At 30.8% G+C, this 19,115-nt stretch overlaps 1 long non-coding RNA gene across 3 annotated transcripts in view; it reads right to left on the reverse strand.

Moving 5' to 3' along the window:
* Positions 1–1,774: 1,774 nt before the first annotated feature.
* Positions 1,775–19,115, reverse strand: part of LOC147822237 (uncharacterized) — a 38,843-nt gene continuing 21,502 nt past the window's right edge. For all 3 annotated transcript variants that reach the window (XR_015445911.1, XR_015445912.1, XR_015445914.1), the window contains one exon: positions 1,775–6,302. This is a non-coding gene — a long non-coding RNA (uncharacterized LOC147822237). The remainder of the gene's footprint in view (positions 6,303–19,115) is intronic.

Below are 19,115 nucleotides of genomic sequence, written 5' to 3' on the forward strand. Positions count from 1 at the left end.
AAACCACCAACAGAGCTAACAGACAAGCTACAATATGGGAAAAAGTTCTTACCAGCTGTACCTCGGACAAAGGACTACTATCTAGAATAAGAATATAAAGAACTGAAAAAAATCAGAGTCCCCAAATTCAAAGATGGGCATCTGAAATGAACAGACATTTCTCAGACAAAGAAGGGCATCTGAATTCAAAACTGGGCATCTGAAATGAACAGACATTTCTCAGACAAAGAAGTAAAAGCAGCAAATGAATATATGAAAAAATGTTCAACATCACTGGTCATTCAAGAGATGCAGATGGAAACAACACTGAGATTCCACCTCACCCCAGAAAGAATGGCTGCTATCAAGAAATCAACAAAATAACAAATGCTAGAGAAGGTGTGGGGAGAAAGGAATGCTTCTCCATTGTTGGTGGGAGTGCAGACTGGTCTAACCACTGTGGAAATCAGTATGGAAATACTTCAAAGACCTAGGACTAGAGGTCCCATTTGACCCAGCTATTCCCTTGCTGGGTATCTTCCCTAAAGAATTAAAAGAATCATACCACAGCAATATATGTGCCCCCATATTTATAATGGCACAGTTTGCAATACCTAAAGCTTGGAAACAGCCCAAGTGCCCATCAACTGGAAACTGGATAAAAAAGATATGAGGGGTTTTTTTTATAAAATGGAGTACTACTCATCCATAAAGAACAAGAAACTAGAGACATTTATTGCTAAATAAATGCATATACTCTTAAGTGAAATAAATAGGACACACATGTGTAAATACCAAATAGTTTCTCTATTGTGAGAAACTGTAAGTGTAAATAAGGGTTAAAATGATTAAAATGAATAATTGATAATTTGAAATCAGAACAAAAAGTCCAAAGGGATATGGGTGGTGGGAGAGGAAAGGGAAAGGAAAGAAGGGAAAGTAAAAATTTGAGAAAAGAAAAAAAAATGGAAATGAAGTCTATGTAAATAGAAAAGGGTGCATAGGTAATGGGGAAAAAATAAGAACCAAGATACATCATGTACAGGTACAAGCACCCAATGATAAATGTAAATGGATTTTGTACCTAAAATGTACCGATAAAAGAATTTTTTTAAAAAAAGATAAAATCTAAGCTTCATCCTATGAAATAAAAGAAAACTGAAATCTGACTCCAAACTACCTTTGATCACCAGGCTAGTCTTTGCATATTTCTCGTAAAACAATATAAACTTGTATATCTCTTTTCCTAATGATTTTTCTGCCTAAAATATTTCTTCTGCTTCCCCCCTCCCTATTGCAGCTTAGAAATACATAGTTTAATTTTTAAGAATTTCAAAAATTCTTCCAAGTCAAGACTGCAGTAACAATGACCTTCTTTAATACACTTTACATATAATGCTATTTACTTATTTAGCGTTGTGCTAGGCAGCATTGTTAAGTATTCAGTCACATAAGCTTGACATTTGATATTCTGCATTAAAATTGTGACAATTTATGAAGTGTTTAATTTTACCCAAGTTACTTCAACTATATGTTTTATAATTTCTTCATTGCAAATTGTGTTGTTATTTCAAAAAGATGTTGCAAAATATATATTAGCTGAATATTTTCTAATGCAAATAGCCTTGCAAATAAGATCATCTTATCAGTATAACATATATTTTTAACTTTTATTCAAAGTAAAGTTTTTGAGATCATATAACTATACATTATAAAAAATTTTAAAATATTCAATACATTAATGTACTTTGAAACATTTTTTAATCTAAATTTTCAATTTTTTACATCAGTTGAAAAAAACATATGTTCCATAGTTTTCGCATCCTCTTCAATCACCAAGTTAAGATATTTTACAGTATTGGGAGCTTTTTAAAATTCACATTGGATACCTTTCATTCCTTCAAAGGTACACTGAAAACTAGGCTTACTGGTGTGCATTTGTAATTCCAACTAGTTGTTCATTTAATTGACTTGATACAGTCTTAAAGCCCATTAGTGGGTGTGTCTTGCTGAGTCAAAAGTACATGACCTTATGGACTATATCTGACCCTTATTTCCTTATTCATAGGCATTCTTTCCCCACTCTCTGCTTTTGGAATGCCATGAACTGAATAGCTTTGCTCTTTCACATCATGATTTTCTGCCATGATTTTCTTTCTCACCTTAGACCCACACAGCAATGGAACCAGTGGATCATGAATTGAAACCTCTGAAATCATGATCCCTGTTATAAACTGTATATACCATTTTTATTTGTTCCAGAATTGGAAAAGTTGACCAATAAAAGAGGCTGATGCAGGAGGATTATAAATTTGAAGCCAGGCTGGGCAATTTAGCAAGGGCTTGCCTCAAAATAAAAATGGGTAGGAAATGTTGATCATCATTAAATCACTTGTCTACTATGTGCAAAGTCTGTGTTTGAGCTCCAGCATTGCTGAAAAGAATATTACTATCATTTCCAAATTTGCCAATTACTAACTAAAGCAATTCTAGCACTAATTGACCAAACTGAAACTTATATTACTGACCAATCCCCGCAAAAGTAAGATACTTACTTAGTACAATATTCCATTAACTCATTTTGATTATACTTCAGACCACATGAGCCACATAGATAGTGAGCATATGTTTTTCCCAAATATTTTCTAGAATATTCTGAACTCTAGAGACACTTTTCTTTCATCCATGTATGGCTCATAGGTAGAGTAAAATATAGCAAAAAGTAAATCTCATAAAAGAAGGAAAAGAGGCAAGCTAAAGTTAGCCATAACAAAGAAATGTACATGAAGCCTGAATATTTACTATGTAAAATATTAGCACAACCTTCTAAAGAACTAAAATGCATGATATAGCAATCATTTTTAATTAGTTGCCTCTCCTTTGATCAATTTGATTATAACAGTGCACAGTAGAAGCTATCAAATGATCATATACTTAATACATAATAATGTGAGATTTTTGTGATCTAAGTCTTCATATTGCCCTATAATTTCATTACTTTTTCCCTTTAAAAATATCCATCCCATTAAAATTTACTTTTAATGATGTTATCATTATTTATTTCAAATTGACAAATTCAAACATACTCGTGGTTTGCAATATGATGTTATTTATCCATTGTGGAATATGTTACCTCATGTAGTTATTACTTATTTATGGTAGGAATATAAAATCTATTTTCTTTGCATATGTGTGGTACACAATACAGTATAATTATCCCTAATTATTATGCAGCACAATAGATATCTTGACTTTATTCTTACTTTGTTACTGAAATTTTTTATTCATTGAACAGTAACTTCCAGTCACTACTCTGAAACATATTTTTTGTTGTTTTCCACTTCAACAATATTCAGAAATCCTTCATATTATTTTCCTTCAAATTTCCCCTTACTTCCTAAACTATCTCTAACAGTTTGAAAATATTTATTATGAACAAATGATCGTGTGTCCATTTTATTTCAAAATAACAACAAAATTTGATTGAAACAGTATTACTTTATAGTTGCCTATAACACAGAAAATAAAATGTACTACTCTTTCTAGTACTACATCCATTATTTTTTTGTAAAATATTAGGATATCTTTGGAAAGCCATTCATAGTCTATTCATGCAAAGCTACAAACACTATTCTTTAGAAATATAGGGAGGGGCTGTACCTTAGTTCACAAACTTAATTTGTTCCACCATTCTTGGGAAAAGGGCTGTGATCATGTTCATCACCCAATGTAGAGTTCATGAAGGAAAGAAAATTATGCTGAATGCTTCTGTTCGCAGACTGAATTATTCATGAAGAGAAGCATTTGTGAACCAAAGTACAGTTTTACTGTACAAATGAAAATGGACAACTGTAATTTCCAGAAGTTAAACATTTGGTTCCCAAGTTTGCTTTCAAACTGTAAAATCAGAAGCATAAGCAAAAACTAATAAAAGTGAAAGATTCCTTCTTGCAGAGGTATTTAAAATAAAAACATTTCTATTCTGGACTTCTGGATTGGAATCCATCCACCTGGTATTAAGAATGTGAAACATGATTTCATTCCAAAGTGTTCTTTCTCACCCTTTATTCAAGTCAGCACTTGCACGTTGGGGGACTGCACACTGAGTCCCAGCCCTGCTCACCCACAGATCAGAGTTCAGGCAAGGTTGTCTGTGGCAGGTATGAGCCAGAATTGTTTTCCTCAAATTGCAAATTTGATTACTGAATTTAATACTTTGCAACAAAGCTGTTCCAAAATAGATAGCATTTTATCCATTACATTATTTCATATTTTGGAAAAAATCAATTAAATATTATATCAGATTTGAGGAAGATACTGTGTAATACGACAATTTTGCCAATTGTACTTGACCAAATTTCCAAAAATTTCCTAGTAGTCCCTCTTGAAAATAAGTTCAGTCCTAAATAGCATAATCAGGGCTGTGCTACAACCCTTCTCAATCTGAACCTAAATTTAAACAGTACACTAAATTTGGATGTATGCTTTACTGGTAAAAATAGTAGGAAAGCAGACTTCTTTTATATTATAATATGACCTTAAATTATATTTTAGGCATATTGTCAAAATTCCAAAAATTACTATGATTGACTAAACTTATTCCTTCTGTCAAGTACAACTAAAATGAAATAGTTTGGCTGACATGCTTCATTAAAAATATAATATCAAACAAAAATTACAAAAATGGAAGTTGCATGGCTCAGCTTTTTCTCATTGTCTGTGGAATTGTTCTGACTGTCCCTTGCATTTCTAATCAGTTATAAACTCTGCATCACAATGTTACCTCTTCTCATGTGTTTCTGTGCTCATTCACTTTTCTCTTCTACAATGTTCTTTATGCTTGGTGCAGTACACATATCTACAATCCCAGCACTCTGGAAGGCTGAAACAGGAGGATTGCAAGGTCAGTCCTAGCCAATTTAGCAACTTAGTGAGATATTGTTTCAAAAATGTTTAAAAAGGACTAGGGATGTACCTCAGTGTGAAGGTCCCTGATTCAATAGAGTATCACCAAAAAACCAAAACCAAAAACAAAATCCTTATGTAGTTCACCTTATTATAAACATTCTCTATTGCATATAACAAATTCATATTCATTTGTTCTAAATTTTAATAGTGTTAAAACATAACATAAAATTTGTCATTGAACCACTTATAAAGGAACATTTGAAAAGCATTAATTATACTGAAGTAGCATATAACTATTTGCATGATATTCTTCCAAGAATTTCTTAATCCCTCCAGACAGTAACCCTGTGCCTGCTAAGCCACCAATCTTCACTGCCTTTCCCTTTAGCCCTATTAGCCTACATTATACATTCTCAGTAAATTTGATCTCTTTAGGTACCTTTTATAAGTAGAATCATGTGATATTTATTTTTTTAGTAGACTTACTTAACAGTATAAGGTTCTCATGATTAATCCAAGGTGTGGCATGTATCAAAATGTCCTTCATTTTTCAGGTTGGATAGTATTTCATTGTATTTATATTCCACATTTTGGTCATTTATTCATTTGTTCATGGACATTTGGGTTGCTTTCACCCTTTGGCTATTGCAAATAACCTTGTCATGAATATAAGTGTAAAAGGATCTGAATGAGTCCTGGTTTTGAATTATTTGCCTAGAAGTGGAGTTATAGGGTCATACAATAATTCTGTATTCAGTTTTCAAGGAATCATCAAATTTGGTTCAATATGAGCTGCAACACTTTATATTCTCATGAACTTTCTATTGGACTTTGCACTATAATTATCGCACTGCTTTAGCTTCTTATCCTCTTGCTGTAATTGCCACAATTTTGATGACATGATGTTGAATGATGTTACAGGGCACTCTTTAAAGAAAAGATGATCCTTTCAATCTAATGTACTCATTGAATATAAGATACTAAGATTCTTGTTATACTTCCAATTTCATAACAGAATGGAGTAGCAACTGCATATTTTATTAAACACTTACTCAGCCTCCTTGCTAATGTAAAATTTTTAGATCTGTAGACTCATTTACCTGAAGATCTAAACCTGGCATATTTTAAAATTTGTCTGTAACATCAGACTTTTTAAATGCAAAAGTCAACTGGAGGCAGGAAAAATTGGAATGACTCTAGCTATGATTAACAGCCAGTGCTTAAATTTGGATTAGCTCACAGAAATGACCAGGGGCAAACCTATAATGTCTACGGTTGAATCAGTACTTTCCTAGATTTTATTTCAGCGTGAGGCTGGTGAGACAATCACCGGACTTCTGAATCCCCAAGATTATTTGTTGCTCTCACATGTATGGAAATACTTGAATTGTTTATAATCATGTGACCAGTTGTGTCTGTAGAAAGAAATAGAACAGTGGAAAATTAGTTACTAAACAAAATAAACACAAAATTCCAGTTGCTAATGTATGCAATATCTTATTTTAGCATTGCTACTGAAAAAAAAAAAGTCTCCTACACTTAAATGATAAATTTAGGGAAAATAGAACTCCATATGTTTCTTCAAAATCAGATGTTGACTGAATGACAGACCCTGAACAGTATCAGCTTTGGCCACAGCTCATCCTCAGTCCCCCAGGTCTCTGTACTTCCCTGGGTGTGCTCAAGGCTTTTTCTCTGTTGGGAAAGTTTTTTTTCCCCCCATTAACTTTAATGGTACATTTTAGGTATAAAATACAGTTACATTCATCATTGGGATCTTGTACCATTACATGAATCTCTTGGTTCTTATTTTTTTCCCTTTCCCTTGCCCTCCCTTCACCCCTTCCACCCTTCCCTATTTGCAAAGACCTTGTTTCCATTTGTTTCCTCTTTTCATATTTTTTCCTTTCCTTTTTTTCCCTTCCCCTACCCCTCCCAATTCCCCTGTTCTTTTAGACCTTTTCTTCCTGTTACACAATATCAGGTATACATTTTTTTAAATTACAATATTAAGATCTAGGAGACATTACCACAGATTTTACAGAATTTAAAAGGATACAGAAAGCATATTACAAAAATATTTTTTGAAATAAACTTGACAACTTCTAAGAAGTAACTTGGAAGACAAATCCTAGGTAGTTCTTGCCTACTCTGAATTCATAAATATTTTCCCTTATACTTTCTTCTTAAAGTTTTATACTTTTAGGCTTTCTTATTTAGGTTCATAGATCCCTTCAAATTATTTTCATGTATGGAAAAAAGCATTGAGGTTGATTTTTTAATATATGTATACCAGCTGTTCTAGTGCCATTTGCTGAAAACACTATCTCTTCCTCAGCTCTTGAATTGAGTTTATATTCTATAAAATGCTAATGTTAAATAATCTTTCAAAACTCAGTGGACCATATATGTGTGGTTCTATTTCTAGATTCTCTGTTTTATTCAAATGATCTATATGTCTTTCCTTACACCAACACTGCCTTGATTACTGTAGCTTTAGAAGAAGTCTTAAAATTAGGTACTAAACATCTTCTAACACTGTTTTTTTTTCTTTTTAACTTTTCTAGGTCCTTTGTACTCCTACGTAACTTTTAAATTTCAATATCCAATTCTTCATTTATACCAAGTATACACAGCCCTGAATTTTTATATATACCTTGTGTTCTCTAAACCTGCTAAATTAAAATACAAGTTCTAGGGTCTCCTAGAGATTTCTTAGTATTTTCTTTGTAGATGATCATTTCATCTACATATAAAGATTTTGCTTCTACCTTGCCAATCCTATCCTAATTGTGCCATTTTATTGCCAGATTATTTTGGTTGGGCCTAGGTTTCAAAGTTTAATGGACAGATAAAGAGTAAGCATATCTGTCCTTGTTCCCCACCTTAAGGAGAAAGCATTATATCTTTTCCATTCATATAAAGCATTCTCTCTGGAAGTATGTAGTACATGTCTTTAATCTGTTGAGAAGGTTATGTTCTACTTCTAGTCTCTTGATAGCTCTTACAATGAACAGCTGTAGAATTTAGTCCAATACTTTTTCTCCAACTAGTGACTAGATCATATGGCTTTTTCCTTTCCTCTGTTAAAATGATGACTTTTGGGGATGGATCTTCCAATGCTGAACCAACACTGCCATCCCTATAATAAAGCCACTTTCTACATACTGCCAGATCTGACTTCTAATAGTTTGTTTTGTTAAGCAAATTTCTATCTATGTTCATACTTCTTTCTTCTATTATCTTTATCCAGTTTTAGGATTAGCACAATGTTGAGTTCCTAAAATGAGGGGAGAAGTGTTCCTTCTTTTTTCTGCTCTAATTGTTTGATGTAATGTATCTGTTAAAATGTTTATGAGCCTGCTCTTGTCATATAGGTAGGTTTTCAAGCTAGGAATATACTTTCTTTAATGGAAGGTTCTTATCTATTCCCACCACACCCATTCTTTATCTCCAGAACCACTGTTCATTCTTTTAAGCCTACCCAGTCAGAAAATAAACCTCTCTCCTCCAGTCTCCTGCAGGTTTTTGCCCTTATTAGGTTAGTCACACACACACACACACACACACACACACACACACACACGTATTATCACTATATTTTAGAAATGAATTAGTTGCTAATAAAATTTGAATCCATATACCTTTCCTTTCCAATCTTATTTTTGATTCTGAAAAATAGGATATCTATGACTTTCTTCTTTTTTTTCCTCTCCTTCACTTTTAAAAAATTCTAATCAATATAGAGAGGTTAATTATTAATTTGAAAAATTTGAGTTTTTACATGTGTGCTTTTGGTATTGTATCTAAAGATTCATTGAAAAGCCCTAAATCACATAGCTTTTTATGTTATATTCTAGAAGTCTTATCACTTTATATTTTGCATTTAAGTCAAAGATCTACGTCATTAATTTTTGTGAATGCTATATTTTTAACATATGTTCAATCCACTTGTTGAAAGACAACCTTGGATCCAATGAAATTTGTCCTTGTTCATCAAAGATCAGTTCACAACATCTGTATAGGTCAATTTCTGGGTTTCACATTCTGTTTTATTGAAAAATTTAAATACTCTTCCACCATCATGCTAGCTTGATTGTTGTAGCTTTGTAATAATTATTAATATCAGGTAGTGACAGTCCTCTGATGTTGTCTTTTTATATTGTGTTGGGTCTTACTGACTTTAGATATGAAATGTATAATTTGTAAATATCCATAGAATAATGTCCCAGAATTTTCATTAAGTATTTATTGAATCTAGACATAAAGATAGAGAATATTGACAGCTTGATTACATTTTTTTAATTCATAAAATAGAATATTTTAAAGTTAATTTATTTTTATCTCTATTATAGTTTTATATTTTCTAGATATAGACTGAATATATTTTCTTAAAACTTTATCTAATTAATTTTTCTTTTACTTTATGCTAATATAATGGTTTTGTGATTTTGTGATTTAAATTACAATTAATAAGAGACAAAAGAAAAAATTGACATTTATCAACATTGTACCCTGCAAGCTCACTATAACTACTCATTAATTCCAGATTATTGTTTATTCCTTGATATTTTAGATCTAGAAAATTTTTAATATATAAGCAAAAAGAAACTTTCTGACCTTTCCCACCCTTTGTTTCCCTTTTTTTTGTCTTTGTGTATTAACAAGGACATTTTGTACATACCATCTACCTTCAAGAATTTGTCAGTTATTACATGTCTCCCAACCCAATTACTGGCTTTACTAGCTTCTGCTTCAGGTAAACTGGTGTAATAGTTAACTGTGTCAACTTGAGCAAGAAATGCCCAACTAATTTGAATCAGCATAGTTCTGTGTGTGGCAGAATGGATTTACTGAAGACACAAGACTCGCCTTGGATGTGAGTGTTACCAACCAATAGGTTTGTAGATTGACTAGAATAAAAGAGAAATGAAGAAGGGCTCATTTCTGTTTCTTTGGAAAAGCTCCAGTCTTCACCTTCACCTTGGACATGGTCTTTTGCCTTCCAGCACCATGCCTTCAGCCTCCTGGTATGGACTCGCACAAGTCTGTAAAGTGAACTCCAGGACTTGGACCTTTGACTGGATCCTATGGATCTCCAGCCTGCAAACAGCCCTTTGCACTCTTCCATTCCTGACTTTGTGGTCAGCCATTATATGCCTACCTTGTAAATCCTTATATATTCATATATTTTACATGAAATTTGTTTCTCTAGTAAGCACTGACTGATACAATTGGTTTAAAATTTTATGCTCACTTGTTTTTACAATTTTCAGTGATGTTTTATCATGTGACAAACACATCTGTAATATACCTGTCAGCCTGACTAAATTTCAGGCCTGTTTATGATTGATTATAGGTCCCAGAACTCCTTTTCTTTAGAAGATTTATTTTAGATCACTTACAGGTATATTTTTCTTTTCATTTACAGTGCATATAATGCTTTTCCAAGGATTCTTGTCAATTTTCCAACTCAGAAACCTTGACCCAGAAAACATTATTTTGCAATAGAAACAACAAAGGGGATAGTATCCCTATCTTTTGGTCTCCATAGAGGATAGAAACCTAACTTCACTGGTTGTCAAAGGGTGAATTCAGATGGCCTAGGCACAGAGAAAAACTTGTACAAAGCTTAACATTGTCCATTCATCAACTCCCCACTGATGTCCTGCAATATTATTTCACTTATCTCATTATAGCACTTAGTATTTTGGCATTTTAATTCAGTATGGTTGACTTTATTCTCTCTCCTATTGTTCTCATATAGTCTTTAATCAGTTCATTCTTGACTGTTAAATTTTGTCCAGTATATATTTCTTTGAAATCTGTGATCTCTGTTCTCCAAAATATCTAAGAAAAGCCATTGATTTTAATTTGCTCACTTTTTTCTTATTGTAAAGGTAGGAAAAATAATTTGCAAACTTTCTACACACTCAAATACAAACAAGAAGAACAAAGAGGTCAATAATTAATTATAAATTGAGCAATAAGCCACTGAGGCAATGGGCTGTGTAACTTTTGTCTTAAAGAGGTAGTCTAATTGTACTCAGGCAGCTAAGACCCCGGGAAATGAATTTATACATTGAGAATTATTTAGAATGTACACTGTTGATACCAAATAAATTTTGGTCAATATAATAAATGTATAATAGACTATAATTTAATTTATAAACTTTACCTGATTAAGTCCATAGATTTGTGACACTTTTTGGGTTATTTTTGTATTTTTGCATTTTCTTATATTTTATTGAACATAACCCAAAGGTGATGTCCTGTTGCCTGTGATATATACTTATAGGGATTCAATAAAAATGGATGCATATTGAGGCCATACTCTTAAGTGAAATAAATAGGACACACATGTGTAAATACTGAATAGTATTTCTAGTGTGAGAAACTGAAAGTGTAAATAAGGATGAAAATAATTAAAATGAAATTGATAATTTGAAATAGAAAAAGGTCCAGGGGGTTAGGTGTGGTGGGACGGTAAGGGGAAAGGGAAGAAGGGAAAGGAAAAATTATGAGAAAGAAAAAAAATGGAAACAAAGTCTATGTAAATAGGGAAGGGTGGTGGGGGTGAAGGGCACATAGGTAATGGGGGAAAAAATAAGAACCAAGATACACCATGTTCAGGTACAAGCACCTGATGATAAATGTAAATGTATTGCATACCTAAAATGTGCCAATTAATATATACATAATAAAAAAATAAAAATAAATAAATAAGTTACATAAATGTAGTGAATCACAGTTCATAGTTCACCATGATTATGATTTTTAATAAAACCTAATTTTATTCTCAAATATGAACTGTATCATTTTTGTTATTGTACTTTATTATAAAGTTTATAGATATATTTTAAAAATGAGATTAACACTGAAAAGTAAAATTATATATATTTTCAATTGATCATATTGATATTAAATTATATTCTTTTGTTATGTTGAAATATAATTTTTATTATGTTATTATTTATATGACTGAGTCATCTTTTCATGGAATTTTACAACTACTTGCACAAGATTTTCATTCAATAAATCAATTACAAAATTTATGTCACATAAAATAATCATACTTTTAACATTAGGATATATATATACTTATGTGAAGAGAACTACACTTTACTCATATTGCAGTTCATTTAATTGTTTAAACTGAAATATAAAGAACATGTTGAAAATTTTATTTGACCTGTTTTTAAAATGAATATTCTGTCTGTGATAGAATGGTAAATTTTATTTGTTTTATATTTTTGGTGATTTAAATAGCATTTCAAAGGAATATATCATGAATGATTTCTTGTGGAATTATAATTTTTGTTACTTTAATAATGTTGGTCATCACCTTCAGTCAATCATTAGCAGAATTTTTAGAGATGTCCCTATCACAACAATAGTTAACAAAAGTAAAATATGTGAAATTAATTTGAAATAGGTGAAAACAACATATTTTCTATCATTTTGGAGTAACTCTAAAAATAGGAATAACTGATTTGCTAATCTCTATAGTTCAAATAATTTCATATTAACTTCAACAAAATTTTATGCTTGAAAATTTGCTCAAAGCACAGTTGATATAATCAAGGCAATAGTGTGAACAAATCTGTTTCCACTGGGAGTAAGCCAGATAGTCAAATAACAAAATTCTATCAATATCACCTTTTCATCATGTCCTTTGTTTTATTTGAACATTGAGAAAAAATGGACTTGAATAAGTATTTGTTTCAACTACATCTAAATGTAAAGTTATTGACAAAGTAATCTAAAAACATTTAATAAACATAACTAAATTAACAAAGAATATTTCTGAAATGGTGTTCTTGTATCACTTATTAATGCAGTTAATTTGTTTGCATCTTTGTGATAACCCTGTCTTCAACTTCCTATTTTAGCAGTAATGGGGGAGCATGTTATTCATATTCAAGTTTGATCATCCTTTATTTCTGAAACAGAGTTACTATGCGTTTTTTTTTTCTCTAAAACTGGAATAAATTGTGACCTACTTCCTTTAATAGAGTCAGTGATGTGAATATTGAATTCTTTTATAGAAAACATCTAAAATCTTCTCTATTTCAGATCTCCCAATAAGTAAGTCTGTATTCCCTGATAAACATTTTTCTATGACCTATATATTAATAACATCCCCTTTGAGGTACATGAGACAACCTTAATGTAATTAAATTGACAATTACTAATAACATCAAAAAGCTGATTGTTATTTGATGTAATTGCCTTGGAAATATTGCTATCTGAAGTTCAATGGAGTTTTTATTCATTGCACTTTTACTTTGATTTTCTAATATAGCACTTTGAACCCTAAGAAGTAACAGCTGAGACACTCATTACTTTTGACTACAAATAGCTTCAGAATTGATGGGAAGGCTGATTTAGATGACACATTCAATAAAAAGGCCCTTTTAAAGATGTCTTGGTGACAGACCTTAGTGACAAGGAATTCATGTGTCTTCTTGCATAATATAAAATAGAATCCTTCATTACAATTTTAACTTCCATAGAAATAAAGATAGAATTGAAGATTAAACATTGATTTCTGGCATAATCATATTCAGTGCAAAAGTATTTCATACATTAGGATATGTCGCAGAATAAATTTAACATTAAAATTAATCATATTCACTGTATTTGGTAACAAAGAAAGATGAAAACATATTTTCTGAAAATAGAAATAAAAAACACCCAAATGTATATTTATTACTGGAGCTAATGTAGGGAGACAAATAAATGAATGACCAATATTTATGTAATGGTATAAAAATTATTAATTAGAGGAATAACACAAGTGCCTCATGTCCCTAAGAAATGAACATAATTACCTTCATGACATACTTCTGCAGTAACATTAGGATTTGTTTACTGTGATGATATTCCCAAGCAAAACTGATAATAATCAATTAAAATCAAATCAGTAATATTCTAATCATTTTTTACTTTAACAAACAAATTTTGCTCCTTTTTCCTTTAACAACTTTTCTGAAGAATGATTAGTATACAAAGTACTACAGATCTTTAATTCATTTAATTTGATACTCCTATGAAACCATACCTATAATCAAGGTAATAGAGATATCCATCACCTTTAAAGAATCCCTTGTCTTTTTATGTTGAATGAACTGGCCATATGAATTGTGACCAATATAGTGAATTTTGAAATTTCTAAAAAAATTTTACTGTAGAAGACACATCGCCATTAAGCACCCTCCAAATACTCCTCTTCACTCATACTCCTCTTCACATTTATTTCATCATTCTTGCCACTTACTGAAGCAGTTCTGAAAGTCCTCTTTCATGTACCATTAGTTGAGCTGTGTGGCTGCATCAATATCTTGAATAATTGAAAACATTTACCTTTCATGTTCTCCTTGACTTTGAGGAAGAGATAAAAGTTGTGTTGTGCCAGATCCAGTGGAGAAGGTGGATAAGAACACATCAAAGTGTTTGTATTAATCTAATTTTCCATGGGATGGTGTTTGGCAGTAGCATTCACAGAATTTTTTTATGAAACCTCTAAAAGACACTCATGAAAGAGAACTTCTAGACCTGCTTCAGAAAGTTGGCAAGAATGATGAGAGAACTGTGTTCAAAGGAAAGCGGACAATTTGTAGGGAGGATTAATGTCGATTTCTCATAGACTATAGTACATTTTTAAACACCCACCATATATTTCAATTATACTTCAAACTGCTCAGTAATTGTTGATCATTAATTAAATCACCAGTATTATTATTATCATCAACAGCACCACCATCATCCAAGGAATAGAAAGATATAAAGAAAATCAAGGTTTTTTTCCATTAAGTTTATTAGTACAATTTAGGTATGCAATATGATGACATTCATTACTGGAAATTTATACCTTTACATGATATATCTTGGTTCTTTTTTTCCCCCATTTCCCTGCCCTCCCTTCAACCACTTCACCCCTCCCTATTTACAAAGACTTTGTTACCCTTTTTAATAAGAAAATATCTAACATGTATGTAAAATGACATGGCTAAGTTTTCTACTTATCTATTCTATACATAAAATGTTTATTAACAATCAAGATGAGCCAAATATTTTGTATTACATGATTCAATATCAAACAAATACATGATTTATGGACAAGTATTGATTGTTTCAATTCTTTTTGAAGTACCTGAAAGGTTTAAGTGGTGTTTTCAACGTGGTTTGTAATTTTACAGTGCCAGAATATTCATTAACATTTCCTTTCTTTTTTAAAAAATTCTTACTTCACATTGATTATGAAGTTAATGCCATTTCTTGATGATTTTAATGTCAATATTTTTTCAAATTTCACTCTTTATATATTAGTAAGCCCTTACTTGCCAAATGAGTTAATAGAAAAATAATTTTATAAACTTCATAGATATGGATAAAGCTGGAAACACCTAAAAGAAGAAACTTCTAAACACATTTCAACCTAGAATTCTATAAAAACAATTTTAAGTGTGAGTTACTCATCATTCATAACATCTATATACGAGTAGTATGTGTATGTAAAAATATACATCACTACTCACTAAGGAAATTAATTCAAACATAATGAGATACTTATAAAAGCAAGAAAAAGGCTAACATTAAGAACATTTGCAAAGTACTGATCAAGAGGTAAAAAATTTGGTACTCGTGGAATTCTAGTGCAATGCTGAGGAAAATGCAAAATATTATAACTAATTTGGAAAACAATTTGTAGAATAATTCTTATAATTACCACATGAGCCATTCATTCTAATCCTGTATTTACCCAAGAGAAATAGAAACATACATCTACATACTTTAAAAGACTGTCTACAATAAATCTTTTTGCAAGAAATAAAAAATAAAAATTAACTCAAATATCCATTAATGCAAATGCATAAATGATGTACCATTATATATAATGGAATACTATTAAAATATATTGAACTATTGAGATACACAGCAACATGGAACAAATGATAGAAGTCACAGGAAAAAAATAAATATTGGATAAATAATTTCATAATCTAGAAATAAAAATTGATAGTCATACAAATAATTTTCATTTCAAACAGAGGCTGATGTAATTACTTGGTAAGCAAAATGAGAAGGAAAGATAAAGAGAAAAGAAAACATTTGGTCATATGTAGACTATATATATATGTATATATATATATATATGTACTATCTTTATTTTCACAATGTGTTCCTTGTGTACACATAATATATGGCCAAATTTTCAAAATGCTTTATTGAAAAATGTGTATTTTATTTAAATATGTGGACTTATATGTAATAAAATTACTAAAAAAGTGTAGCAATATTAACTGAGTTTATTAACTGAGACAAAAACATCAATAGAAATGTGGAGTATACATTTAATTAGTTTCCAGAGGTAAAAGAAGTGGCTGTCATAGGTTAGGTGGAGTGGGAAGCTCAAAGAGACAGGAACAAAGTGTGTAACAAATCATTTAATGTACTTGCCATTTGTGGAAAATGTTCTTTAGAAATTTATACTTAGATAAATAGAGATCACTGGTAGTAGAATAAGTCAAGTCAGTGAAATATAAGAATAACTGTTAGTAAATTTTGAGATGAGAATTTTTAGTGCTTCTCAGAATAATACAGCACAAAGATATTTAGCAAATTCAGGGAAAGAAAAATTTACAAGAAAATGAAGTATCAGTTGGTCCGAAGGTTGTGGGTTATTGTTAAACTGATTAACAAGAAAATGAAGTATCTTGAAGTCAGTGAGAAGATGGATAGGCTTTATGACTTTACAGAGAAAGGCTGTGCTTTGGACAAGACAAAGAATACATTGTCCATTGATGCTGGAGGGCTAAAAATTAAATATTCATATATGTATTTATTTTACAAATATTTTCAAGGTGATGCACACATGTTATCATATCTACTTAGGAGGCTGAGGAAGGAGGATTGCAACTTTGAGGCCAGCCTGGGAAACATAATGGGACTTTGCTTTAAATTAAAAACAAACAAACAAACAAATAAACAAATTTTGGGGATGTAGCTAAGTGGTACCTGAATTCTGGCCCCACTTTTTCCTTAAAAATGAAAATTTTAAAAAAGAAATATTCTCATGAGTCCATGTTAATAATTATTCTCTCTAAAACTGATAATTTTATTACCTTAGAAAGTTACACAAAACCTGATATTACTTCTTCAAAAACATAAAAGTGATAAAATACATACTACAATAAGTTGTAAGTTTAAATGTTAAGAACATGAATGTTCAATATAGCTATCATTCTTAAGTGTTCATAGAAAAGGTTGAATATTTTAGCTTTTAAGAATAATAAAGAATATATACTGTATTTGAAATTATAAGTTTTAAAAGTAAATGAAGTTTTTAAAAAGTTTTAAATTTGTACTTTAAAATATCCACATTTTTTCAGTTGAATAAGCTATGGTAACTAAAGAAGTTACTGTAATCTGCTGAAGCACATTTAGTTGATCAATTTAATATTTTAATCAAGTAGTCATGAAGCATGGTTTTTCTGAGCCTGCCAAATTATAGACTTTATAATTTAAAGAATAGAATTGCACTTGAACTAACTAAACATAGTTGACAATTGTCAAATCAATGTAAACTTTTGTTCTTCATTTAAAACCTGATATAGTTGTAAGTTATAAGAATATCTTTAAACATATTTCTCTCTTGTATTTAAACAATAATCATTTCAGGTGAACTCTTTATTTCTTTGATGTTGATAGCAGGAACACATTGACAACTAAATAGTGTGCAAAGAAGAAAAATATGAACACGTTTTTACTAATTTTTACATCTAAAGTGGCATCCTTTGTTTAATATATATTAAGTCACTTGATAACTTCCACAATTTCATAAGGCTATTTCCAGTTATTTTATTGATTCATAGCAATATTATTTAACAAAATAAAATAGCATCTATGAAAACACAGAAAAATGAATATCTACTGAAATAGCTAATCACTGATAACAGTGATATTTTAGACTCCATATTATTTGTCTTTATCAGGTTTTTGCTATATCCAATGTTAAAAATAAATAGAAATAAATAAAAATCAAATATTGAGAATAGCAGCCTGAGTCAGACTTAATTAAAAATATTTTCATGAATAACTACTGTGAAACCGTCAAAAGTTTTTAAAATTAAATGAGTAATTTTTTTCAGTTGAACTAAGAAAAACTCATTCCTTGTTTAATTTATTATATCTAAGATTTTGTAGACTACATATTCACATGGTTATAAGTAGTTGCATTTTAAATTTTTTTAGTGCTAATCAATAAAAATATCATATGAATCTTCTAGTTGAATTTTCAGTTCACTCTTCAGTATCCAAAATGGAAAATAACAGATGGAAGAAATACATCTTTCTACAATACCAGAGGGATAAAATCATAAAATAAAGGAAATGTTGGTTTAAAAAAACTATATGCCATACAAGTCACCAAATGTTTTCTTTCGTAAAAGTTTTGATCACTAAATATGTGTTTGAATCACTTCCCAGAGGGTGACAATGATTCCAATCCACAGTTTGGTTAGTGGATCATTCCATATGTTTATGGGTCTCTGTATAATGAAAGGTTTATTGGCATCTGTTCTACTTTTTCCTAAACCCATTAGAGACACATTATTTTGTTGGTGGTAGAAACTGGAAATTATCAACTGGAGTGGATTATGCTTTTCATAATCACTGAGTTATGAAAAACTTCTTTGTTCTTCCTGTTTTCAAGTCTCTTTGTTATGTAACTTTTCCTTCTCTTGGTTCTCATTGTTAATAAATCCTCTGTGTTTCTATGAAGGACAGTCTTGGTTGTTAGCTAAGTACAACTCCTCCCCTCCTGCTCTGTATCTTAAACTCCCCCAAGATATTCTGGAAGTTATCATTCTAGGAACTCTGCTTTCTTTCTGGCAGAATATTTTCTCTCTTCTTAATAATTTTTCATTAATATGAAATCATGCTCTTATTTCTCCCAGTTAAACGATGATACTAATCCCTTTGACTTAATTTTCCCTGTGACTTATGGCCAGATCTATTTCAAGTGCCCCTCTATAATCTTAATTAGCATCATGAAAGGTGCAAGGAGTAACCTAGTAACTTGACCTACACCCAGTCTTGTTCTCAAACTCATGTTTTCCATTGAATATAGACAGATATTTGTATATTAATATTATAATCATATTACACACTCACTTTTAAACCCTTCAATTACTACCCTCTTTAGTTTTAAATATTCACACAAA

This window comes from Heterocephalus glaber, unplaced genomic scaffold (genome assembly GCF_053883595.1).
Source record: "Heterocephalus glaber isolate CG9 unplaced genomic scaffold, H.glaber_assembly_v1.0 deba00001666, whole genome shotgun sequence".
Classification (NCBI taxonomy): Eukaryota; Metazoa; Chordata; class Mammalia; order Rodentia; family Bathyergidae; genus Heterocephalus; species Heterocephalus glaber.